Source organism: Mustela erminea, chromosome 6, assembly GCF_009829155.1.
Source record: "Mustela erminea isolate mMusErm1 chromosome 6, mMusErm1.Pri, whole genome shotgun sequence".
Lineage (NCBI taxonomy): Eukaryota > Metazoa > Chordata > Mammalia > Carnivora > Mustelidae > Mustela > Mustela erminea.
In genome coordinates, this window is record NC_045619.1 from 139454796 (window position 1) to 139481532 (window position 26737).

The following is a 26737-nucleotide window of genomic DNA, read 5'->3' on the forward strand; positions in this document are numbered from 1 at the left end:
ACCGGGGAGCAGGTGCCTCTTCTTGGTTGCGCCTCTTGCTCATACTCTCCCAGTGAGTGATGAACGGCTTGCTCTTTCATTCAGGCCTGTTGGGAAATGTCGGCTCCCACACCTGGCAGCTCAGATCCCTCCCCCGACAGAGGTCTGTTTCGTTTTGGTTTTGTGCTCTCCACCTCCAGCGAATGTCACACTAAATGAAATAAATGTCGTTTGAGTGCCGGAGGTGGGCTTCCTGTGAGCTGGCTTAGTCTTTCCTAAAGAAGCCTCGTACCTGGGCGAGGACGCTGAGGTCTGTCTTAACGTGTCATGGAAGGCGTGGAGAGATTAGATGCAGAATTCCCAGAAGAAAAGTGTTGCCAGTGCACACACGCTGTGTCCTTCGAAACTGACTTGTCAGTGGAAAACCCACTGTTGGTGGGTGAAGTTGTTTACATCCGATTCTATACATATGTGAGATATAATTTATTAAGAATATCTCCTTTATGGCTTAGATGCTTTTCACATACCTCTCGGAATTAGTGGGGGAGACTGCTGTTGCCCCAACCTTTGACTTGGGGGCAAGGCAAAGATGAACAGGACAAAAAGATTTCAGTGGAGAGGAAATTTCTTTGCCATTGATTCAGTAGCCAGCCTATTAGCTAGAGATCAAAAATCAATGGAAAGACTCATTAGCGACTTAATAGAGCTTCTCTTTGCATTTCTATTTTAAAGGATTATTTTTTAAATTTAAGTTAACTCCCTTGTTTTGTGTATTAGTCAGGGTACTTCAATAGGATTTATAGAGAGATGCAAGAGATTTATTCCAGAAATGGGTTCACATGATTTGGGGGCCCGTCGGCAAGCTAGAGAACCAGGAGAGCTGGCGAGGATGAGTCTGAGTCCAAACGTTGCTGGTGTGAGTCCTCGCCCGAGTCTGAAAGCACGAGAGCCAGGAGTCCTGATGTTCAGTTCAAGGGCAGAAGGTGGATGCCTCAGCTCAAGCAGAGAGGGAAAGGGAATGTGCCCTTTCTCTATCCTTTTGTTCTATCTGGGCTCTCAGTGGATGGGATAATGCACTCCCCACTTTGGGGATGCCATCTACTTGACTCAGGTGGTCCCTTCCAAAATTAATCTGATCTGGAAAGACCCTTCCAGATACGCTCAAAAATAATGTCTTACTGGTCAAATGGGCATCCTTGAGGCCAGGCAAGTGGACACACAAAATTAACCCTTACACGTTCTTTATGATGTTTACATTACACAAGTAACACATACTTGTCTTAGAAAAATGGAAAATACAGATTTTATAATAATTATCAATTACACACCCTCCCACTACCCAGATACGTTTACTATTGGCACTTCAATGGATATAGGTCCATAGGATTTGTGTCATACAGGTTGTGAATTTCTCCTATTATTTGCAAGTATGTGTACATGAAAATCACCCGGACTTCAGTTCATGGTGAATTATGAAGGAGAGATATAACCTTCTGAAAGTTTAGGCATGCCTGTAAGTCAGGAACGCACAGCTATGAGAAGTTCGAGAAGACGTAATTCATCAGGAGGTAAGGAAGAACCTGGTGCCTGAGAATGCCGATTGCTCTCACTTGCTGAGGCCACCTGTCCACGTAAGACGGTTCCTGTTCCCTCTGCTCGTCCCCCCGGACATTCTAGTCTGGCTAGAATTCCATCGATTGATGGGCAGTGTTCAAGACTAAGTTACCCACATTCTTCTGATGGAAGTGTTTTGTAATAATTGAACAAAATGAGACCAAGCTGAATTTCTCTAAGGGACATTAAAGAGAGGGTTTTCACAGATGATTCTGGTTCCTGCAAAAGCAAATGTGTGTGCCATGTCTTCTAGCATACAAACATCTGATATGGGTTCCGCTCACCAGTAACTAAAAAAGGAATGCCGTCTACCATTCATCAAACTGATTCCTATGGCAGACCCTATGCTCTGCATTAGGGGCTTTAATATCTTTTTCATGATGTCATCATTAGCTCAGTGAAGGAGGCATTATTAGCACAATTTTATAAATGAAGTGATTATTGCCCAAACAGGGTAAGTAAAAATTTATGTGATGTCGTGCAACCTTCATACAGAAGCAGAACTTAAAGCAGCATAGTCTGGCTCTGAGGCTGATTGCCCTTCCCCGCAGCACCCCTGAGACTCATCCTGGGAGGAGTTGACTTGTGGTTAGTTACAAGAGGAAGTCAATGGCAAGGCTTTCCCTAACGGTGGTAATTTAGCACATAGGTATCTTCTATTCTGCAAGTCTCAAAGTGCTAGAAAATATCGTGGTTCAAACCATCGATTGTCAGGATCTGCAGTAATTAAACCATCAGTACCTTCTTCCCTCACCCCTCCAAAAAAAGACTCCAGGAAATTAAGATTTCAAATGCTTCTTTAAAAATGCACCTTATTTTAAGGACTATCATGATTAGGAGAGATGATTCCCAAGAAGAACCTTAAGTATATTCATATCTTGGGATTTCTCCCTTGTGACTTGTGAAATCATAAAAAAGCTTAAATACAAACACTCTCATCAAAAAATTACTTAAAATTGCAATAGCAAAAGGGACCATAAATTGAAGACTTAGAATATAGAAAATATTTATAACATTAGATTAAAAACGTAAAAAATTAAAAAATCTAATCTGGAAAGACCCTCCCAGATATGCTCAAAAATATATTTTACTTTATATATATATATATATATTTATAGGCTGAGCTTAAAAATGTAAAACGAAAAAAATATGTGTAACAACAGCCTGGAAGAGAAATGAACAACATTTTTAACAGGTGTCCTTTCAGAGTGACAAGAGTGCAGGTACATTTTTCTTCCTTACATTATTATGCATGTGCTCTTTTTTTTCTTTAGTGAGCATATGTTGCATTTAAAACCACAAGGGAATTAAAATTTCACCTTGCAACCACAAGCTGGCCACTGATACAGGTCTTCCTCGCCGTCACTGTGTGTATGCTCACCTGGAGAGCTTGTGCAAAATGCAGATTCCGAGCAAGTGTGAGATTCTGAATTTCCAACGAGCTCCCAGGCCATACCAATGCTGCTGGTCTGGGGACCACAGTTTGAGTTGTTTTTGTTTTTGTTTGTTTGTTTGTTTGTTTTTTGGTAGAATAAGCAAGAATGAATCACTGTGGAACCACTTAAATAGGAAATTTGAGCCCAAGAAGCTTCCCTTGCAAGTTCTTTTCTTGAAAACCTGAGTCAGTAAATGTTTCTTGATGGCTACCTGAGTCTGTCCTGCAGGCAGACAGGTGTGCCCGTTGCATCCTAAGCTGCACTGGGCTCTGCACAGACATGGGGCAGCTCACAGGGTCTCTTCTCTGGGGTAACCTTCCTTCGCCCCTGTTTTGAAATTAAATTCCATTTGTTCTGCTCATGTTGGCGCAAAAATTGTCTCAAGTTAGTTTAATAAAACCATCACTAAAACAATTTCCTTGAGTAGTGTAATTATAGAGCTGGTAATTAGATCCTCTCTGAATGAATAGCGTAGTTAGATTACACTCAGGCAAGCAACACACACCCCATTCCGTTTTAATCACCCCTTAAATGCAATCCTGTTTGTTTGCATGAAGGGCCTTTTTAAATAGCAGTAGTAAGACCATCATACACACTCTTGTAAGATAATGCTACCTATAAAATTAGGGGAATTTGGCACAGACTACATTACCTATTATGTGGACCCATGGCGGCACGGGTGGGAGAGATGGGAGCAGTTTTCCTTGTCCATATGGCGGCGGGGGTCCTGTCTTTCCACCTGTGGACGTGGTGAGAGAATTTACTGAAATCTAAGCTGGACATGTAGGGCATCTGCTGGAAACATGGTCACACTGCAGAGGCATGTGTGTGAAACTCTCTTTGGGCTTGTGGGGTCGCCCCCTTTGTGGGGTCCTTAGTCCAGCGACTTCTGCATGGGCCCTTGACTCTCTCTGTTGTTTTGTTTTCAGTGCTCAGTGTTGCACTTCTTTCTTCAACCTGTTTATCTTCTCTGTTTCCTCAATGACACCTGCTGTTTTCTCAAAGCCCAAGCGAAGCAGAACTCAGGAGAAGAGCTGCCCTTGGCGCTTCCCACTCTCCTGTCGCTCTTGTGGGAATCTACACGTGCCTTCAGCACACAGTGGTCTGGACGCTGACAGATTAACGTTATGGAAAGTTCCACTTGATTTGCCAGACCACCCAGGTCCCCACTGTTGCTTCTCTGACTCTGACTTGTCTCCTCATTTCAAAAGGATGGAGAACTCCTAGTCATTGGGTGTCTAACCCTCTGCGACAGGCTTTAGATGCGCTAGCCCCCTTGACCTGTCTGATAATCTTCTTCCCAGATGCGTCCCAGGTACAGAACACCGAGAGAGGTTCTGTCGTTTGCCCAAGTTCAACCAGCTAAGAAATGGCAACCGAAAGTGAAGACCATGCTTTCCTGACTCCAGGGTCCAAATTCTTAACCGCTATACTCAATCGATACCAAGGATGGGAAGCTAGACAAAGCAACATCTTACAGGGGAGTGTTGTGTTTTCTGGTCTCCTTCAGGGAAGCAAGAAAAGTGTGGTACCCAGAGCAGCCCTGGCTTCTCCAGTTGCCTCTCCCGGTTTCTACAACTTGGGACTGTGATTTCCTTCTCTATGAATGAGACGGACAGTTATCTACAGCACTTAGGGGTGTGTGTGCGTGCATGCGGCACATAAAACCCGGTAAGGTATGCAAAGCATCTTGTAAGCTGAAAAGTGTTATCATGTGTCAATTGTTAGTATTAGGACGTCATCAGATTGACTTTATGCATCATCTAACAAACTGCGTTCATCCCTGCAGTAGCTTACACGTCGGAATGACACATCAAGAGAAAACGGAATTTCATTACATGTACATATTATTTATATTTATATATTTAACTCACTAAACTACCATAGTCATACAAGTAAAAGTCTTCGATGGATGGTGTAAGCCACCACATAAAGTCTGTTACATTTTATTTTTTTATCCTCGTTTCAATTTGCAAGCTCTCGGTTCCCTCCTCAGTAATAGAATTACTCTGTTCTCGGCTGATGGATTCTAGGAATTTGCTGAATGCAGCCAAACTATGACATGTTTGCATTTTTAAGGCTTGAAATTTTCTTCCAGCTTTGTAAATGAATTTATTTTGAGGAACTGTCTGACTTCTTGAACTAATGGCAAATTAAGTTAATAAAATTCATACCTGCTGTAGGCAATGATGACTGTATATCAAAAGGAAAATAAAGCAAAGGCTAAGTTCCACCCTCCCTAATTGGTCACATTTCAGATTGATTTCAGTGGAAATATTTTCAGTTTGGGATTCTAATATTGAGGCATAGAACTGACAATTCTCCCTTTCAAGTGGCTTGTCTCGAGCCTTCTCTCGGAAGCTACTGCTGTTGATATTGGCTCCCTCCTCCCTCCTAACCACAGAACCATCAAAATTTTCTCCCACACCTGTTCACTGTATGATGTATACTCACAATATTACAATTTTCATCTTCCCTAAGAAATATGTTTGTTTGAAATCGTGTTCACGGATGACTTGTTAACACCATCCCCCCCCTTTTTTTTTTAATGAAATTGAAGAAATCTGGGGAAGATCAGACACTGGCCTGGAATTCAGGCATATTTTCCACAAGAACCTGCTATCTGTAGGCTCTGGCACTATCTACCCAGTGCCCTCACTCACGATCTCAGCTAATGCCCTTGAAGTAAGGCCAACTCATGAGGTTTAAAAAAGTATATGATGTCTGACAATACGGATGACTCTAGATAGATTTGACTTCATATACTTTTTAGGGAGACCACGAATCCAAGTTCATTGGAGGCTGAATCAATTAGGAATCATGGGATAAGTCAGCGAATTTCTATTAATAGATGTGTGTCTCAAATATGCACTTCTCTTGAGCCCAAACTAGAGTCCTTTATACAGTTTCTTTTATGAATTTGCTCCAAAAGAGATAGACTTGTGATTTGACAAGCAATCCTATCTCTAATCTAGAGCCCTGGAAGTTTCTCAGAATCTAAAATTAGTGGTAGTAGTTTTTTGGTTTTTTTTTGGGGGGGGGGGGGTTGGCTGTTATTGACACCATAGATCCTATTAGAATTCACTTAATTCCGTGCTTTCATAAGAAAGCAGCATTGATGGATGACAAAGTGTGTGAGGTAATTAATCATAAAAAGCAGCCTGTTTAGAGGGAAAAAAAAAATCTCAATGAGTAAGTGTAGTCAGAGATGCCAAGTAAACTACCAGATAGAGTCATCTGGCCAATCCACACCAGAGGGTAAGAATATTTAGTAGAAATATTTCTGACAAGTATACAAAGAACAGAAGATCAGAAGAGATCATGACTAGCTTAGAAAATACACTGTGGTAAGGGCTGTAGTATTTAATATATCGCCCCTGATAGCAAAGAACTGTTTTCTAGAAGGGATAACTTGGAGATTCTCTCTGGAAACCAACTCATGTGCCGGAACTGAGGTGTTCAATGACTAAGGGAGCAATGAAGAAGGAAAAGGGGCTTCAGGAGTTCTGAGCCAGGTGCTGTGGTTGGGGAGATGCAGAAAGGATGTTTTCATAAGATTGAGTTCAGTATTTCTGTTAAAGGATGGTGAAAGGGAGAAATCTGGCGCTGGGGAAACAGAAAGCGAGGCATCCATTGTGGAACCTGAGTTGAGTACAGAGTACCCAGAAGGAATTAGTGGGATAAAAGAATGGAAAAGAGATTTGACCTGAACTAGGTAATGTGGAACCTTCATCTCCAAGCAAGGCACTATATCATCCAGCTGTATTTGGAGAAAGAAAGAGCATCTGGGAGGAATGTGTATGTGGGTTGCCAGGGTGGTGATGGACAAGGCAAAAAGAGTATCGGGAAGCTCTAGTCTATAGGGAAGCAGCAGGTTCTCAAGTTACTGGGATGGAAGCAGTAATGGGAATGACAGGGAAAGAAAGATACAGAAAACAGGGCTGATTTGGCTTGGACATCACAAGCAAAAAGGAAGGAGGCCTCTGACCATGGTCTTAGCAAATGTGACCCATGCCTCGTACATTTTGCAACTTATAAGAGTAGATAGGGGTCATCTTTGGAAGAGCCCTGATGACTGGGATGGGTCTCTACTTCTGAGTAGATGTTTGAAGCATCAGAGCTCTTCATTAAAGAAGAAAAATCTGGAAGCCCTGTGTAAGTGCACTGCAAAGAAACTGAACTCAGAGAGAAGACCTGGTAGATCAGGAAATAGCTCAGATGGTAGCCACAGTTCAGGGAAACTTAACTAAAATTTGTGTGAAGAGTAAAAAGACCAAGAGGACATTGTTTAGGTACATTTCTCTATGGAATTTTAACCTTTACACCTAGACAGAACAAATGTAACTGCCTCTGTCCTTGCAACTCACCTCTCCTCCCCCCTACTATACTTTTGGTCCAGGTAAGAGGTTATAACCCAAACTGACGTGTTGACCCTGATCACGGAAAAGAGAAGATGAATGTGGCGCCTTTTTATAGAACGTAGGAAATCAGTAAATATAGGAGTTGGGGTGGTAAGTAATCAAAGGTGACCCCAGATTTCTTAGTTTGAGTGACTGGAAAAACGTTAGTCCCATAAAGAGGGATCAAGACATCAGAAACAGTGTTCGGTTTCAGACGGGTTGAGTTTGAAGTGATGGTAGGTAGACATCTCCGTAAGAGAAATGCGATGGAATGCTGAAAGTTTCAGAGTCTGAGGGAGGAAGGAGCAGGGCTGTATGTAAAGACTTGAAACATATAGCATTAAAATTGTACTTGAAGCCAGAGCGGTGATTAACCTCTCTAATTAATCAATAAATCAATTAATTAATAATCAATTTCCATCATGGTCGATAAAAAAGCCCCACACCCCAGGTAGTCCTTGTTCCAGGGGTCCCATTGGGAACAGACAGATTTTCCAAAGTGGAAAGAACCTAGGTCTCTTTCTTTGTATTCTTGTGTAAAGAGAGAATAGACCATGATTTGGTTGATTTAATCAGCCGAGCCTGCTAAACCGGATAATTAAGCCTCTTTCAGTACACTTCTCTTCTCATCCACGTTGTACCTAAATTACTCAATTTGTATGGCTCTATTGATTAAATATCCATCTCCTCCACTTTCTGTGGGCTGAAACCACTTATAAATCTTAAAGGAATTTTCCAAAGAACATCCCCTGATTTAAGATTCTCATGCCATGTAGAGCAAAACTACAACATCAGAGCTTTATACCAGTAAGATGACTTTGCACGTCCCTAATTCTGTCCTGAGCATTACTGGTCAGTCTTTGAGAAGAAAAAATAATCCTGACACTGAAAGGGAAATTCTTTATTTGTGTACATGACCAAAAATTTAAAAAGATGCAAATCATAAGGCTCTAAGCAGTGCAAAATTTCAGGACTTTTGAAACCGAGTGTGAGTTGCTTGCAAGGAAGATTGTTGGTTCTACCTCCAAGATTTATGTATATCTTAATGTGCAGAGAGGAAGTGTAGAGAAGTCTGATTTATGCTCTTTGTGACCTTGGAAAAAGCATCTGACCTGTTTGGATATCAATTTTCTCATAGACAGACGTGCTTAGACTACATCCATGCCTTTCAAATGTGTTCTGAGGAAGGCCTTCAGGATTTGCCTTGGAGATGGGGGCCTGTGGTGAGACTCCGAGCTTTGCCCATGGTGGGCCTTTCTTTGCTTTATTTGTTTAGGGTTTCCTGGAGGCTTTTTACCTTTAAACATGTGATTCTGTTGCTTCAAAAACATGTCTGCAAACCTTCAGACTAGATGCTTTCTACGTATCTCTGAAATTTCCTGCATCTAAATTATTTCATCTTGGGAGCCTTATGGAATAAACTTGTCATGATTGGTCACATGATCAATGATGACTAAACAGGCTGGAGAGGTTTGGGTGCAGAGAAAAGATACCACACCTGAGCACCGACTGGCTCAGCCAGTAGAGCAACGCTTCATCTCAGGGTTGTGAGTTAGAGCTCCACGTTGGGTGTAGAGAAGTTTCCTTGCCTGGACTGGCAACCAGGAGATTGAGTGTTACTAATTCCCTGTTCTAGGTTTGCTGTCCACCCTCCTTCAGTGAAGATCTCAACTTCTCAAAGGGGTTGCCCTGTTTTTGTAAATGTGGTAGTCTCCCCTCTCTCCTCCTCAAATCTCCCACCCCCACTAATCCCCACCCCTGCATACTGCACACACCATAACACACACACACACACACACACACACACACACACACTCTCCCAGTCCCCTTACTCTGCCCTTCTTGACCCTTCAAGGGAGGAGCCCTATCTACCTTGTTGTTCCAATTTCCTGAAACAGCTCAGGGGCCAAATGATTGTTGGAAGACTTGACTGGCCCACGGTTCTCAGTGCTGATGGGACTCATTAACTGGTTCGAGTGACTGGGCAAACCTCCTGAGCCAATGAAGTATGGTCTTGACAGAGTTCCAGCAACTTTCTAGACGCCATTTCTCATCTACTGACCTTCCTTTCGCACAAAGGCTCTTCTCTGTCAGCACCTTTTCCTGAAATATGCTCTCATCAGTTTGGACTGCTGTAACAGAATACCACAGGCTGTGTGACTTGGAGAATTATTTCTCATAGTTCTGGAGGCTAAGAGTCTAAGACCAGGGTGTAAGAACAGTTGGGGTCGTGGTGAGCATCTCCTTCTGCTTCATTGATGTTATCTTCTCATGGTGTCTTCACATGGTGGAGAGAAGACAGTGTCCTCCTCTTCTTTTAAGGACTCGAATCCCATCATGGGAACCCCAAGCTAATGCCCTCATCTAAATCTAATAATCTCTCAAAGGTCTTATAATACCATCTGTTTGGGGATTAGGGTTTCACCATATGAATTTTGAGGGGATACAAACATACAGTCCATAGTCAATTTAATTAGATGCCAAACAAATTGTATTAGGTCTTAGTTTATTATTCAGATAACTCAGCTATATGGTCCATCCCAGGGTTTTGAACTCTCAACAGAGACTTTATAGTATGACAATGGCTTTTGGCACATCATCAGATGGCAGAGTCAATGTTTCCAGAAGTAGGCTGTGTCCTTCCTACTTTTTAGGGTGACCATGGTCACAAAAGCCAGAGTCATAGAGCTTGTAAGAGATGGAATTTTAGAGGAGAAGGGAAACATCACCAACACTCCTACACACACCCTAGGAGTAAAAACACAACAAGCACCATCATTTGGCACCTGCTACTTACTGGGACCTACCCCATACACTTTACATAGGCAATGTTGTAAAATGTAGGTTTTATTATTATTCAGGTATGACAAGGCCAACAGCCCAGGGGATGATTGCCATGGAAAAGACAGTGTGTTGTATATAGTTCCCTCCAACAGAGGCATGCCAGCCAACGGAGGACCTCATGGGGCCATACCAGGGTCAGTCAGGAGGCAGACGGAGTGAGGGGAAAATGTGAGCAAGAGCCCTCCATGTGGTTTCTGCAGAAAGAAATGAGCGAAGCAAGGTAAACAGGCTGAGGATTGTTTAGTTTGAATAAATTTCAGCAGGTCCTGGGCATAGGTAGGGACTGTGCCTCGTTGTCTGACTCCTGGCTCTGGGGTGATTAGAGCAGGGAGATGAGTGGCCCTGAGTGTGGGAGCCTGATGGAGCAGGTGGTCAGGGCATGGCCCTTGGACTGGCTGTCTTGCACTGGAAAAATGTAGACCCAGCTGAGCAGATAGCTATATCTAGGAATTAGCCAGTCCTCGGAAAACAGTCCCTCACCCAGAGTCAGCGAGGCTCCAGACGCCAAAGCATCGGAAATAGAGAAAACAGAAAGGGATGATCAATACAGTTATTTCATTTAAGAAACACAAGACTTGCACAAGACAATTGTCCTGTTCTCTGTGGCAGAGAATGATTTCTATTCATAAAAGAGGAGAAGAGAAGCTTAATCCTTACGTAGAGTGGCCACAGCCAGCATGAGAAAGGAAAATGAAGAGCCAGCCCCCAGCTATCAGACAGGCCGTGGAAGTACTGAATGATGGAAACAAGTCGAAATGAACACAAACCAGAAAAACAGCGAGAGATTAGACACCCTTCTCTTCGTACCCCACAAGCTGTATTTAATAAAACCATCGTATTTAATAAAACCACACAAGTCACATGAGGAGAGCTCTGAGATCATGGTCGTTCATACGCCCAGAACATCTCCCCTGCCTGTGTCTCAGCCAAAGGGCAGAAACGTTGTCCCGCATGCTTCCTAAAGGTTTGGGAACCCATGTGTGAGAACTTGTTCTCTCTCTCTCTCTCTCTTTTTAAAATTTAGATTCCATCAGCCAGTATATAGAACATTGCTAGTTTCAGAGGGTAGAGGTCAGTAACTCATCAGTTGCATATGCCACCCAGTGCCCATCACATCCCGTGCCCTCCTTAATGCCCATCACCCAGTTACCCAACCCCACCCCCTCCCTCCCCTCCAGCAACCCTCAGGTTCTTTCCTATGATTAAGAATCTCTCATGATTTGTCTCCCTCTCTGGTTTCCTCCCATTCTGTTTCTCCCTCCCTTTCCCTGTGGTCTTATGTATTGTTTCTTCCGTTCCTCCTATGAGCGAAACCTTATGATAATTGTCTTTCTCTGACTTGTCTCGCTTAGCATAGTATCCTCCAATTCCATCCATGTCCGTGTCAAGGGTGAGTATCCATCCTTTCTGGTGGCTCAGTAATATTCCATTGGATATAGGGACCACCTCTTCTTTTTCAATTCATCTGTTGAAGGACATCTCGGCTCTTTCCATGGTTTGATTATTGTGGACATCGCTGCTATAAATATTGGGGGGACCAGTGCCTCTTTGTGTCACTACACTTGTATCTTAGCAGTACACACCTAGTGTGATGGCTGAACTGTACCGTATTTTTAGTTTCTGGAGAAACCTCCATATTGTTTTCCAGAGGGGCTGTTTTTATGAACCTCTTGGGCAGTACTTAGGTGAATGTAAGTGGGAAGAATGACAGTTTGAACTGTAAACACTATTCACTTTTCTTCGAGCTGACACTGGCTTCTTGAGATGAAACGTACCCACGCGAACTTCGAATTTTTTTAAAATCAAAAAATGGTTTTTCTATTCAAGCAGAAGGAAAGATGTGGCACCCCAGCCTGCTTCTCCAAATTAGGGTTTTGGAAAACCGTTCACCAGCATGAATCCCTGACTCCTAAGAAAATGGTTTTAGATTCCAACTAGCAGTCCTGTTACTCCTGTATTCCTACACCACGATCCAGGCTGCCTGATGAACACAACCAGATCCTATATTGGAAATGGCCTCTGATAAATTTGATGCTCTTATGAATTTTCCAAGTTATTGGTATGAAATGGTGGTGTAATAATAACTGTGGTGTATATACATTTGGAGTTGGGGGAAAAAAAGAGCAGAATATGGTTTTTGTGGTTTGCAATGCTCAGAAGCATTAAACAGGCTGCTGGGGGATAACACCTGTGGGGAGCCCTTCCGTGGGATGTCCAGATGTTTCATTCGGAGCCCCAGGACACGCAACAGCAGAGTTCGACTCCACGGGTAAGCAAATTAGGGGTGGAAATTTTGCTATTTTTTTTCTTAATATCGTAATCTGCAGCAACTTTCGTGGGTTATTTTCCATAATAATAGCTGCTTGCTACAAACCCCCTTGGGAGTGTTTAAAGGTTAAAATAACTCCATTTTCCAGCACGTTTTCTTTATTTAAAAATATCTTTTTCAAATGTGAGAATCACATGATAATCAGACAAATGGAGCCATTAACATTATGTTTTCATAGAACCCTTAGTAGTATATGAGAGTGCTCTTAATATGTTAGGAAAAACCATAGAAAAATACAAAAATATACTGAGTATCATGTCAAATAGCTTGTTTTACTACTGTGTGTAAAAAGAAAACCATCTTCTCATCACAAGGAAAGAAATTTTGCGACTACGTGTAGTAAAGAATGTTAACTAGATTGAGTGTGGTGATCATCTCACAGGACATACAAATCATGTTGTACACCTGAAGCTAACATAATATTATTGTCAGACCTCAATAAAAAATGAATAATCAATAAAAACCCCATAACTGTATGTAGAAATAGACTGAAATAAATACTTCACAGTGCTAAAAAAAATAAAAGAAAAATAGATTTATTTTGAAGAAAAAAGTAACATGAAATTGGAAAATTCAGAAAAGCATAAGGAAGGAAGATTTATATTTCCATCATTCCGAGAAAATCCCTGTAAACCTTTGGCGTCATCTATTTCTTAGCATTGTTCCTATTTGATTTCTCTCTGTGTGTCCCTGTCTAGATCATACCACATCTGTAATCGTGTACTCTATTTTCCCCATTTAACTTTATAGCATCAATATTTCCTCTGCCATAAGAAAATTCATGACACGCTTTCATATAGATTTATAGAAGATTCTATCATAGGTGGACATTCTCTGTTTTACCTTTTTTTTTCTAATTTTTTATTAACTTAAAATAATGATGCAATGAACATTCTGCTACTTGAGTTTCCTGCGCGCTGCCGTTTTCCTGGAGTAGGAGTGACAGAGTAACAAAGACGTCTTGTCCTTCAAGGTATCCAGCGTCTCTTTCTTCTGTGTGAACAGCAGGCATTTCCACAGAGGAAGACCAAAACCATAAAAAGGAAACGGAGTCAGAGTCTCAGTTTTTAAGTTTTCAAAGTCATGGCAGAGACCTTTGTTTTGAACGTCTGTAGTTTTGGTTTTCAAGAGCAGCCTTTTTGAGACAGAAACCTTTTTGTTGGTGGTTTTTCGTTCATAGAGTCAAAGCTTGAAAGAATCGAGGCATAGCTCTTATACTGTACATAAAATACTGGAATCGGGGTTCTTAGCCTAGTGTTTGTGTATAGAACAACATTTCAATGTAATTTTTGCCCCCTGTAACCCTATGTATTTTATTTTATGCATTTAAAACACTTTCTGAAAAAAGGGGACATAGGATGCATCAGACCACTAAACGGGGACCCATAACACAAAGATGGGTAAGGGCTCCTGGTGATAAAGACCAGACGACGTCCCCCACAGAGCGAGGTAAACGACTTGTACTGAGGGAGGCATATGGCTCGGAAGCGATATAGGCAGGTTCTGGTGATGTGTCTTGGAGAAAGGGACTTCCTCCACGGGGTGTGTCTGTGTGTATGCCGCGGGCCGGCCCTACCCACCCCCCACAACTGAGAATGGTAATGGAGAAAAGCCAAGTGCCCTATGGAACCTGAGCTAGACTGACTGGCCTGAGCACAGCCTCATGGAGTCCTGACATTCCAGAAGGGCAAGAGTCCGTCCACACCTCTCCTCGCCTCAAGGAGACACAGAGCTGCTGAGACGGTCTGGGCCACAGGTGTGCAGGACTACATCACATGGGATAGCCAGATGCCAGAGCAGAAGTGTAGCCTGTCTGTGGACCGGGAGACGCTGCTCTACCAGCTCCGCTGATGCCACTGCAGAGGGAGAGGAAGACCCGGAGACCCGACTGCTCAGAAGATTTCAGCTCAAGTCAAAGTGGAAGATGCTAATTGAGATCAATGGTAAAGTAGCAGGGGATGGCCTTGAAGACCCCGGACCATGTCCAAGCAACCTTCTCCCAAAGTCAGGTGCATCTTACCTTCCCCATCCCTTTCCAGACGTGAAATGTGTTGCCAGGGGAATGGAGCAGGAGTGGCTCTAGGGTCCATGAGTTTAAGTCCAAAATGCCTGAAAAGCAAAAATGACAGGTTTTAATGGAAAGTGGATCGCATTTTCTGACTTCAGGAGGTATAGAACTTGAGATAGATATTTAGTCATAGAAAAAGCCAAGAGGTGTTGGGTTTGTGGTTATTATATCCTGGCACTCTTCAATTTCATGATCGGTGAAAATATCATATACTTAGTAAAGGTCTTGAAATGTCATAATTCTGAGTCAAATGGTAAAAATATTATGAAGACTCTTTATGTGGGCTTTTAATTTCTTTCCAGAAAAGCTCTGCTAATTATTCTTCCAAGCCACAAGTTCAATAGTGCTGGGTATTACAGTTATTTAGATATTTTCTGATTTGATTTTTTAAAGCAGATTTAACTGGGCTACTATTTTATAAGTTTGAGTCATTTGTCTTGTTTATGAACTGTATTTTCATGTACTTTGTTCATTTTATGTTGAGGAGTGTTAGTTCTTTGTCTATTGGTTTGAAAAGAATTTTCACATTTCATTTTTTTATTTTTTATTTTTTTGAATTTTCACGTTTTAAAGATACTAGCTTTCCCCATCATATTTGTTAGAAATATTTCCCTCACTTGAATTTTCATTATGAAGTGACTTTACCTGCCCATGCTACGTGTTTTGGAGAATTAACTATGTTCATTTGTCTTTGGCATTGTTTCTATCGGCTCTGATTTTCCATAATCTTGCCCATATATTTTTGTTAACTACAGCTTCATTTAAAACTATTCATTCCATCATTTCTACTGCATATTTAATGCATCTAAAATTTATTTTGGTGTGTCTTGTGTGATGGAAATTGAGAAATCTAAGTTTTTTCAAACCTCTAATTTTATTGGGCATGCTTGCTAAATAATTTCTTAATTCAGTTCTCAGTTATTTTACAAATGTTTATTGAAGACCTACTAGGTACAAAGCGCTGTGCTGGGCTCTGATAGCATAGTAACAAAAATTAAAACTTAAAAAAAAATCCGTCTTTCAGGAGCTTATAGCTTGGCAGGGGAGATAAATATTAAGTAAATAAATACATATTTGTGAACTGTAATTTGGGCTGTGAAATTGAAGAATAAGGTCAATAGAGGGTAATAAGAGAACTCAACTTTGGGGGTTCCGGGGCGCTTCTTTAAGAGAGCGACACCTGAATCTCCCATCTCATAAGCCCGTTCCATTCAAACATTAAATTCTGTTTCATTCCGTCTATTCTGTACCATTGAGCTGCTGGCTTAAATCAGGACGACACTCCTTGAAATAATCAAGCTTTAATATGTGTTCTAATATTCGAGCAAATTCTTCCTTGATACAATTTCTGATTTTTTTGGTTTGGGGGGTGGTGGTTGTCCTGGAAACGCTCAAGCCCACCGTCCCAAGACAAAGTCTATGTTTTCACTGCATGTCAATCATAACCACGAAGCAAAACCAAAAAGAAGCCAGCTGCCCAGATAGCGAGAGAGCTGTTTCAAGGCTTAATGAAGGTTTGATGTTGGGGTAGAGAGGTGTTTAATCCCTCAGTTCAAACTGCATTTGGATTTCTCTCCCCTGAGCGGTAGTGAGCTGCCCCATCTCTGTCTTCCCGTGCACCTGTCACACCGCCCCTTCGCCAGCTGTAGGATGGCTGCTCTGCTCCCATTCCCCCCTACCTGCACCTGGCCGAGTCTTCCTGTTCTGCAGAATCATTGTTTCCTTCTTTTCCAGATAATGCCAGCAGGTTTTCAACCAGTTCCAGAAACAAGAGCCTCCCGTTCCCTGGGCAAGTCTCCCTCGGAGAGCTCTAAAGCTTACAGCCACACAAATTCTCAGAGAGGAAATTCTGGAAGTTCCCACTTTTTACTAAGGTGCTCTTTTTTAGAATGGAAGAATGGGTCCTGAAGCAAGGACTGCGGGGTGTTTCTCCAATATCCACTGATATTCTTCCTCAGTAGCAAAGCCCTATTTTTACCTGGGGCATCAACACACCTTACGTCCCAGCTTCTGCCGCAACCAGGCATCATGGGACCTCCTTCCGGCCCAGACACATGAGTACAACTTCTTCATCAGAGGATTATTTAATGGGAGACGGGGTGCTTCACAGATGCTAACAGGAAACCACCACAATCATCACGGACCGCTCTCTTTGATGTGCACATAAACTTTTGTGTATGTAGAACGCTCTAACTTTGAGTTTCAGTAAGGACAGCGGAACCCCATCTGACGTGGATAGACCAGTGGCGTGCATTGACCTCTGCTCCTAAAAGAAAAATCACTAGGGCAGGACACAGGGCTCTCCAGAGGAGAAGTACTGGTTGTTTTCATAATGGTTTTTGGAACAACAGTCACAAAGGAAATGCCATTACATTCTTTTTTTTTTTTTTAATTAAACTGATTTATTTATTTTCAGCATAACAGTATCATTATTTTTTCACCGCACCCAGTGCTCCATGCAATCCGTGCCCTCTATAATACCCACCACCTGGTACCCCAACTTCCCACCCCCTCCCCCGCCACTTCAAACCCCTCAGATTGTTTTTCTTAATAGCGCCATTCTTTGCTTTTGGTGTACTCAAGGCTCTGATTGAGAGCAGTTAGATTTTTTAATTGAGTGCCTATCCGTTTAAGTATTCAGGATGCTTCTACATTAAATATACGAATAGTAACCTGAGCAGAGAGTTCTCCTTTTATTACAAGAGCTCAACATAGAGAGTAAAGAGGATGTACTTCAAGGCAGGGGTGGCAGGCTTCCCCTGTTCCCCTGTCACCACTCAGGTTCATCTTCCAAACTTCCAACTACTAGACATCCTTCTGAACTGTCAGATGCGTAAAGACGAAGGTCCAAACCCTGTAAGCCTAGCATTCAGACACAGTGAAGCCTGTCTGATATGCTGCACACAAGATGAAGACCAATTTGGGGCATCTGGGTGACTCGGTCAGTTAGGCCTCTGCCTCCAGCGCAGGTCATGATCCCAGGGTCCTGGGATCGAGTCCTGCATTCGGCTCCCTGCCCAGTGGAGAGCCTCCTTTTCCCTCACCTGTTTGTGCTCTGTTTCAAATAAATAAATAAAATATATTTTTAAAAAGATCAAGACTAAGTGGGCTACTCACTGTAATATACTTTCACGTTTACTTGGCTTCTACTGTCGTATTAACCTGAAACACTCTTGTCTCCAGCATCCACCTGTCCACTCCCCGTCCGTCTGTTTATTCATCTATACGTACACTTCACATACTTACTGCGTGTTGGCTGTGCATCAGACAAACATTGTTCTAGGCCTCAAGATTATCCTACCACAGGAGATGGGGTCCCAGTCTCTAACAAAATTCCACTTATCACCTCCTTCCCCAGAAGCTTAGCTCAAATGTCTAGGACGTATCATTCCCTGACCTCCTTATCTTCTGCTCAGGATTTCCCTGGCAACTGTTGGCCTTTGCATTTGCATATGCATTTTAGATTCAGCTAATCAATTTACAAACAGACACACATGCAGTCTCCTGGCACAGCAAAGACTACAGATGAATTTAGGAAGAGTTGCCCTTTGATAATGCGCACCTTCCAATTCATGAATGTCTTATGTCCTGCCGCTTACCAAGGTCTTTAATTGCTCTTAGAAAAAATGCTTTGTAATTTCAGCGTATGAATGTCACATATTTTTTTAAAAAGATTTTATTTATTCAAGAGAGAGCGAGAGTCAGAGAGATCCCAGAGGGAGAGGAAGAGGGAGAAGCAGAGTCACGGCCGAGCAGGGAGCCCGATGCATGGCTGGATCCCAGGACCCTGAGATCGTGACCCGAGTCAAAGGCAGACGCTTGACTGCCTGAGCCACCCAGGTGCCCCTGAATCTCATAAATTTTTAATAGATTTATTCTTAAGTATTTGCTGTGTCTTGACACTCCTGCAAATGGTATGACTGTAGGATTTCATTTTCTTTTGCTGCAGGTTCATACAAATAAGAGTTGGTTTTCTAGACGGACCTGAGACCCATCTGAGGCTGGAGTATCAGAAATGAAGCAAGTTCTAGAGGTCTTCTGTAGTCTCTGCCCGAAGAACAACCAGAAGGTTATTCCCAGAACCGAAGGAATGCAGAAATAAACCGTAAAAAACTCTTTACTTGGGTAGAACTGAAGGGAGAGAGCAGACTGAGACACTCGAGTTTACCTGAGCCCTGTGCTTGGTAACCTCCGTGACCCTGCCCTTGCCCTGACCCTCAGACCCTGTCTGCTGGAGCCACGCTCAGAGACCACCGGCCGGTCCAGCGAGCCCCTCACCTGGAACCCGGAGCAGAGACTGATCCAAAGTGAATGTGATGGCGAGCGCTCACTACGTTACTGCTAGAAGTGATTTTCCCGACCTGATAGGCAGGCAAGGTTTCTCTCTCAGAATTCCTCGCGCATCATTTCTAGCATCGAACATTCTCGCCAAGCAGGGGAAGACGGCTCCTTGATGAATCAAACCCAAGGGACTGGAACATTCCTATTCAAAGCGGGTCTGGCGTCTGGCTTTGAAGAGCAATGTTCCTACAGCCGTATATCCCTCCAGAAGTGTCAGGACCCTCTGCTTTTATTTGTCGAGGCTTTTTAATCATATGCTGAGTCTCTCCATGGGAGGGAAGTGTTTCGTCTTAGGATGTTTCAACTCTGCAATGACATGGGCCCTGTTTCTGCGAGGGTGGGAACCATCCCAACGGCGGTTTCTGGGCGATGCAAGGCAATTGCTCCTTCACCGGCTGGACTCTTGGATGTCTCAGTGTCGACAAGCGTCTTTTCATCGTGGCCAACACAGCTGTGGAATGCGACCCGATGGAGACTTGAGAGTGATCACTCATCTGGGACTTCATTTGGAGGGACTCTCCAAGGACAACAGATTGTGGACGGAGCTTTTTTTTTTTTTTTTTTTTTTTTAATGAGGTTGGAAAGGAAAGGGAAGAAGATGGGGAGAAGCTGTGAAATGCTTCTTGAAGTTTTGGGGGGGTAAGGTGGAAATTTTCCAGGACCCTTTTTTTATTTCCCTAAATTCTGCCGCTGGTTCCCATGTTAAATCTTGTGTAAGACTTGCTCCTCCGTTAAAAAAGGCTGGCATGAAAAATAATTCATATTCATAGAGTCGACTCTGATGAAAATAATCCCTAGGGCTTCACCGCACTGCATCCTGAATTAAAATGCTTTAGACGTTCAGGGTTTGGGCTCTTCTATCTCCTGGGAAGCCATTAATGGCTTATGCATATCAGGCTATTTTCCAAATTCTGCTCTTTTGCTCTGGTAAATAAATGAAGAAATCCAGTTGAGATACATCTGGAAGCCTTTAAAAACCAGGAAAGATTCTCATCGGGGTGAGATGGTTTAGAGCAATGCTGCTTGCTTTTGGAGCCAAGGGCCGTAGGACCTCTCTGGGCGGTTTCTAATACTTGAATTTTATAATACTATGAATATCTAACCAACAACCCCCCGGGGGAGAGATTTCAAAATTGGACATGATGTGAAAAAAATTCAATTAATTTTTTTTTTTTTTTTTTTTTTTTGGATGTAGTAGAAAAGCCCTGAGCTGGGATTTTAAAAATCTGGCTTCTTGTCCCAGCTTTGCCCCTAATTAGATGAGTGACTTTAGGTAATCACGTAGCCTTTCCGGGCCTCAGCTTTATTACCTGTAAATGAGGGTCACTTGATAGTACCCAACATCCCTCTGAATTTGCTCCCTGCCTCCGCAAAGTCTTTACTTCTTTTCTCTCCCCTCCCCTGCCTACTCCCTGGGCATCGACTAGTCCTCATCCCAATGAATGCCTTGATCCAGCCTTTCCTCCGGCCAGCGGTGTGAACTTAGGCAAGTTATTTAACCTTTCTGTTCTCTGAAAAAAAGATTAGTGATGTTGTCTGTCTCATAGAGTTGCCAGGATTAAATGATTACTATCCGGCCAGCACCTGGCTCAGAGTACCAAGGAATGAACGTCAGCCAACAGTCCTCATGTCCCAATGATTTCGTTTCCTTAGGAGTAGAGCTGATGGGGGCGCCTGGGTGGCTCAGTGGGTTAAGGAGTAGAGCTGACGCACTTTATTGCCGGATGAAAAAGGATAGAGTTGAAATAACTCTTATCAGGAGTGGTCACCCCTTGTTGAAAAAAATAAATAAACCTATTGGATCATTGACCCCATTTTTCGTGCCTCGTCTTGCCCCGTTTATCCAAGGGCTCCGTAGGGTCACATGGACGTGACTATTTCTCTCCGTTCCTCTTCCCCGATCCTGTGTGAAAACACGACGGGTCCCGGGGGCTCTTTTCAATTCAGAGACCTTGACCAGTACGCACCCGTCTCCGGCTCTCGAAGGCGCATGTTACAGGATGGAACTATCAACGTTCAGCACCAACAGGAAGAAATCTATATATATATATATTCCAAGTGAAATGCTAGAAAGACTAGGACTAGGTGATGCAGTTTTAGGGATGTAGATTAAGAACGTTTTCCTGGTTAATTACATACTGTAAAAAGCCCAGCACTTCAGTATACATTTGTATGAGTTTTGACAAATATGACCCCTGTGTGCCCAGTTCCCCCATCAATACAAACAGCAACAACCCGAGAAAGTGCCTTCATGGCCCTTTCCAGTCAACAGCCGTCCTCACTCAGCAGCAACTATTACTCTGATTCCTCATGGATGAATTTTGCCCGTTCTCGAACTTCACATAAACACACTCTGATGTGTCTGGTTTCCATCATGGAGCACGGTGTCTCTGAGATACACCCTGATGTTGCCTGCATCGATAACTCATTTCTTTTTAGTGCTAAGGAGTTAGTGTACTGGGGTAGGCACATACTATTGGTTTGTTTATTCCTTTTTCTGCAGATGGCTCTTGGGACAAATTTCCTGCCTCACTGTTAGGAATAAAACCGCGCTGACTATAGGGAATGTCTGTGGAAGTAAAATGGCTTCTTTTCCTGAACTGTTAGGTTTCCTTTGTGTAATTATATGTTCCAACCAATGAAAGATTTAAAAGTTTATCTCACAGTCCAGTCAAAGTTACCTGCTCTCATGAGGAAGCTAAGCCCCTTCCCTCCATTACCAACGTCTCTCTTTTTTGGGGACTGCTCTTGCATGTCCCTTGGATAAACCCGAGTTCTGCTCAGGGCATTCTTTAGCAGACTTCTCGGATGTCCTGAAGTCTGAGGTCTGGGGAGCTTTCATCTGGGGAGAATAATGCATCCGCATGAACACCCATCTCTGTTTTGAGAACAAGAAGGACCAGAAAGTTTGGCTTCCCCAAGACAGGTCACATCCTTCCTCTTCAGAAACAGGTAACTATGATACCATATACATCAATCTTAGCCCTCATTCCTCGCTTCCCCCTCTTTACGATGTCTTCCCTACAATTCCCTTGCAGCAATGAGACCACCCTATGGCACTTGTGGTCCCTCTCCATGCCCCTGTACCCAACACAGACGTCTGTTCAACAATCAGCAAATCCTTACTGAGCACTACTGTGTGCCTCAGAATTCTCCACATCACGCTCCAAGAATTAGCCATGAGATTCATATAAACAACAAAAACTCTGTTGGCCATTCTGGGCCCCTGGAAGGTTGGTACATGGCATTGCTGTGGGCTTTCTCTTTTATTTATTTTTTTCTTTCTTTAAAAAGAAACTGAGTGGTCAGTGAGGGCCAGAGCTGGTACAACCCCCCTACATTTGGGTCACCCCCATTATTACATTTGACTCCTCTCTTTCCCTGGAGAGAGAGAGAATGGGTTTTTCACCAATTTGCCTTAGCAGTAAGGTAACACATGTCTTACTTTAGGGAGAGTGGCAAGGTACACCGAAAGAGCAAAAAAACTCTCTTCTTCAAAATATTCTTGGAATGTCTGAGATGTCAATTATAATCACTTCCTTTTTAGACGGTTATATCTTAGAAACTTTTCTTCCAGGAGGAAAAGCCAAAACCCATATATAAAAAGCGTATATCTTTCTACATGACCCTAGAATAATGTTCCAGAATTGTCAGATCCCACCAGATCACTCAAGAGTCAGCCTGTGTCCCTCCCTCCTCCATGCCTCCATTCTGTGGCTCATAGTGTGACTGCCCAGGGACTTTCAGAACCTCAGGCCTTCAAGGATCCTGGAGAATGACTCCCACTTCCCAGATGTATGAGCCAGAAGAGTGAGCCCTCAGTGAGATGTGTCAAGTCCCAACAGACCAGGTATAGAACTTCAAGATTTCACTTGCACTCCCACAGTTCATTCTTTTTTTTTTTTTTTAAGATTTTATTTATTTATTTGACAGACAGAGATCACAAGTAGGCAGAGAGGCAGGCAGAGAGTGAGAGAGAGGGAAGCAGGCTCCCCACTGAGCAGAGAGCCTGATGCGGGACTCGATCCCAGGACCCTGAGATCATGACCTGAGCCGAAGGCAGCGGCTTTAACCCACTGAGCCACCCAGGTGCCCCCCACAGTTCATTCTTTGAACTGATACTGACTTACCTCAAAATTAAAGAAAATAAAAAGAAAAGATATTTTTACTTCTTTATAGCAATTAATATAACAAGAAACATATATTTGGTCTTGGTTTTCATTCTTGGCAGAGAGCTCTTAAAACCCTTGGGATTTCCTAACTGATACCAACAGTAAAGATGGTAGAAGCAACTTTTGTTTTTTACAACAAACCCCTTTGACCGCACCAGCATTTCTTCTAGGGGGAGAATTTTGGAAAGCCCCAAGAATCAGGGAGCTGGTTGCCAGAGGATCTGGCCATATGATTAGAGGGTTGGCAATTTCTGCCCCACCCCACTACCTCCAGGAAGGAGAGAGGGGCTGGAGATTGACTTGTGCACCAATGGTCAATGATTTAATCAATCAGACATATGTAAGGAAGCCTCCATAAAATTCTTAAATGAAAGGGTGCAGAGCTTCCACGTTGGTGACGACACGGCCGTGCCGGAATGGCGGCACAGTGGAGGGGGCATGGAAGCTTCACCCCTACCCCATGCTTTGCCCTGTTCATCTCTTCTATCTACCTCTTCCTGAGTCTTACCCTTCTTTAATAACCCATAACCTAGTATGAAAACTATTTTCCTGAGTTCTGTGAGCCATTGCAGCAAATTATCAAATCTGAGGAAGGAGGCCATGGAAAGCTTTTTCCAGCCAGTAGAGTACAAGCCAGAGGTGGCAACCTGGACTTGCATCGGTGTCTGAAAGGGGGTGGGGTGCAGTCTGGAGGGCCTGAGCCCTTAACCTGTGGGGTCTGTTAGCTAATTCCATGGGGATAGTGTCAGGAATTCAAATGAATTGTAGGACACACAGTGAGTGTCCACCAAGACCTAGAGAATCGCTTGTGGAAAAAGGCACACATTGGAGCCCAGAAGGATTCTGAGTTTAGAAGGAAAAGAACCAGTGAGTTTTCCTTACATACTCTTTGTAATCCTTGCCTCCTGGAGACAATAGACAAGGTAGTTCTGTTCTTCCCTCTCCCGCGGCTCTCTCAAAGGCCTTCAAGACTCAGTGGGCTGGAGCTCCTGCACCTCGAGTGCTCACTAGTAAAGCCCATGCCGGTCAGCGGCTCCCTTCTTTTGAGGACCACCTTCAGGATCTGAGCAGGGCCTCTATCTGCTGCTTAACCGAGGGTCAAAACCTGCTGTGGCACCCCCATTTCCAATAAAGCGTCTTCTAATTTAAACTCAGCGAACCGTCAGTAGCTCTTCACTACTCACTTAAAGAACAGTCCATTTATTACCCTCCGCCAGTACGATACGCCTGAGCAAACTGGCAACGCCAACCAATGCTCCCTCCTTATTCCCTGCACCAACTTATAAACTGGAATGGCAGAGACACCCTGACTTGCCTGGGATGACCTGGGTTTCCTCTGACGATAAGGTCCTCTAAAGAGAAAAGATTTGCCATCATGGAATTAAGGGCAGAAATGGCTCTAAACAATGAATATTTTTTCAATTTCTTATCCTAGGAAGTGATTTACATGGTCAAGGGATGAACACAAGTTAAAAATCTGGCATCGAGGCTAACGGGTCTCTCCTCTTGTTTTCCTAGGATCACCTCTGCTTGTTGAGAGACAAGCCCAGGAAAGGTAACAGCACTTGGGTTAACTTGACATCAGGCTCTGCCTCACCTTTCTCAATGAGCAGTGGATGCCTTCCGAAGGTGGCGATCGCTGGTGGGGATCTTCAGCAAACTGTGGTCATGCCTTCCCTGGTGCTTCCCCTGGGGTGAGAGAAGGACCCAAACACGAAACACTCTGTTCCTTTAGGCTTCTCTGGGGAGGGCCAAGGCAGCTGTGGCTTGGGACTGTGCCCGGAGCTTGGAGACAGTCCTGCTGTACGCGTGCATTTCAGAAGAAATTAAGTTACGACAGATTCTGGAAGAGTCAGCAAAGAAATAAAAGCACAGCAATACTGATTTTTTTCTTCGTCGTTTTGTTTTTATTGGGCGGTGATGGGCAGTACTAGGTTTCGCCTTCCCTTAGGCATTGAAGCCTGATTTCACTACTTCTGAGCTTTACTCTAGGTTATGAAGCTAAAACTATTGAACAAAGATGATAGCTTTGTCCATCATCATCTCAAAATTGTGGAAGCTTCTACTTATAGCATTTCTGATTTCTCAGCAGTGAGGTTCACAGCTTATGAACAGTATCAGCAAACTAAAAATGGCCATGAAATGCTTTCTATCCCCCTATCCCATCCATGGACTCCCATTTATCTTAGGAAGTCTTTCAAAATAGGAGACTTCAAAGCAGGACAACTTTGAGATTCGAGTATGAACTTGTCTTGTTGGAGATAAGCGGCGGAATCGTCCATCAGGGAAGAGATTGAACAGAATATCCTGAAAGCCAATGGCTTCGTGCAAGCCTCAATCCAGTTAAACATGATGTAAAACTCTCTTTTTATTCAACACACTAAATTCTCACCGTTGTGCCCCGACATGAAGGATCATGACCCACTCAGAGTCCAGTAACTCAGGAGACGCCCTCTGCCAGGACGCCAACATGCCAGGTTTAGTCAGCGTTCAACTGTTCTTCGTGTATTCATTCAACAAACATTTTTGGGACGTACAGGATGTTAAGTGTTGAGCGCGCAGAGATGATAAGGTTCGGCTCTGATCCTTGCTGGCCAGCTTACATGGCTATGATTTAAGGAGATACGTTTCATTCATTCGTCATTCGTTCATCTGTTTACTAAGCCACTGTTTCCTAAGGGCCAACTCTGTGCTAGCTTCTGGCATCTGCCCTGCTTTGACTTTGCTGAGGGGGTGATAGACCAGAGGTGAAGGGTTCAGGGCAACCAAGGGCACCTGAGAGAGGTTAGTGCTTGATGGTCATCCCTGAGAGAGGAGCCATTCTCAGAAATGAAATCTAAGGAACGAACAGAAACATTTAAAAGGGATTTTAGCTAGTGATGCCTTAGGGGGTACAATCTAACTTTCTGCTCTGTTTTCCTAAGAAAATGTCAACCAAATCTGAATGTTCGCCAATGCTTTAGAACCGTATTTGTTTTTTGCACTGTTCAGTCTGCCTTAAGGCAGGTGCAGGGAGAACCCGTAAGCCTCCAAGAACCATCTATTACAGAGATAAAAGGCAGAATCAGAGAAGCAGTAGACATCCTCTGGAAACAATTCAGCACTGGGGCAGCCAGCCTGATACATTTTATACGTTCTCTCTGTATCTTCTCTATCTCTCTGTATTTATCCTTTCTCAGCCCAGGCCTGTCACTTGCATTCCTCTCTTAGCAAAGTGAAATCATGGTGGTTACAATAATCCAGCGTGGGGCCCGCTTTAAGAAACAGGCTTGACTCACAGCCATACCAACCTGATATTGGACGGTAGAGAGATAGATACATAGATAGATAAAATCAATAGGATGTTATATATAATATGTATGTTAGATATATATTATACACTTTATTTTTCTAGAAGACCCTAATAGGAGGTGGAGAAGGGAGTCACCAACCACTGATGTTTGTAAAACTATTCTGCAAAACAGAAAGCACCAACTAACAGGGCGACTTTAAACAGTGTTAATAAACTTATGTAATCATATTACAACAGACATGCATTTCAAATTATGGTGTTA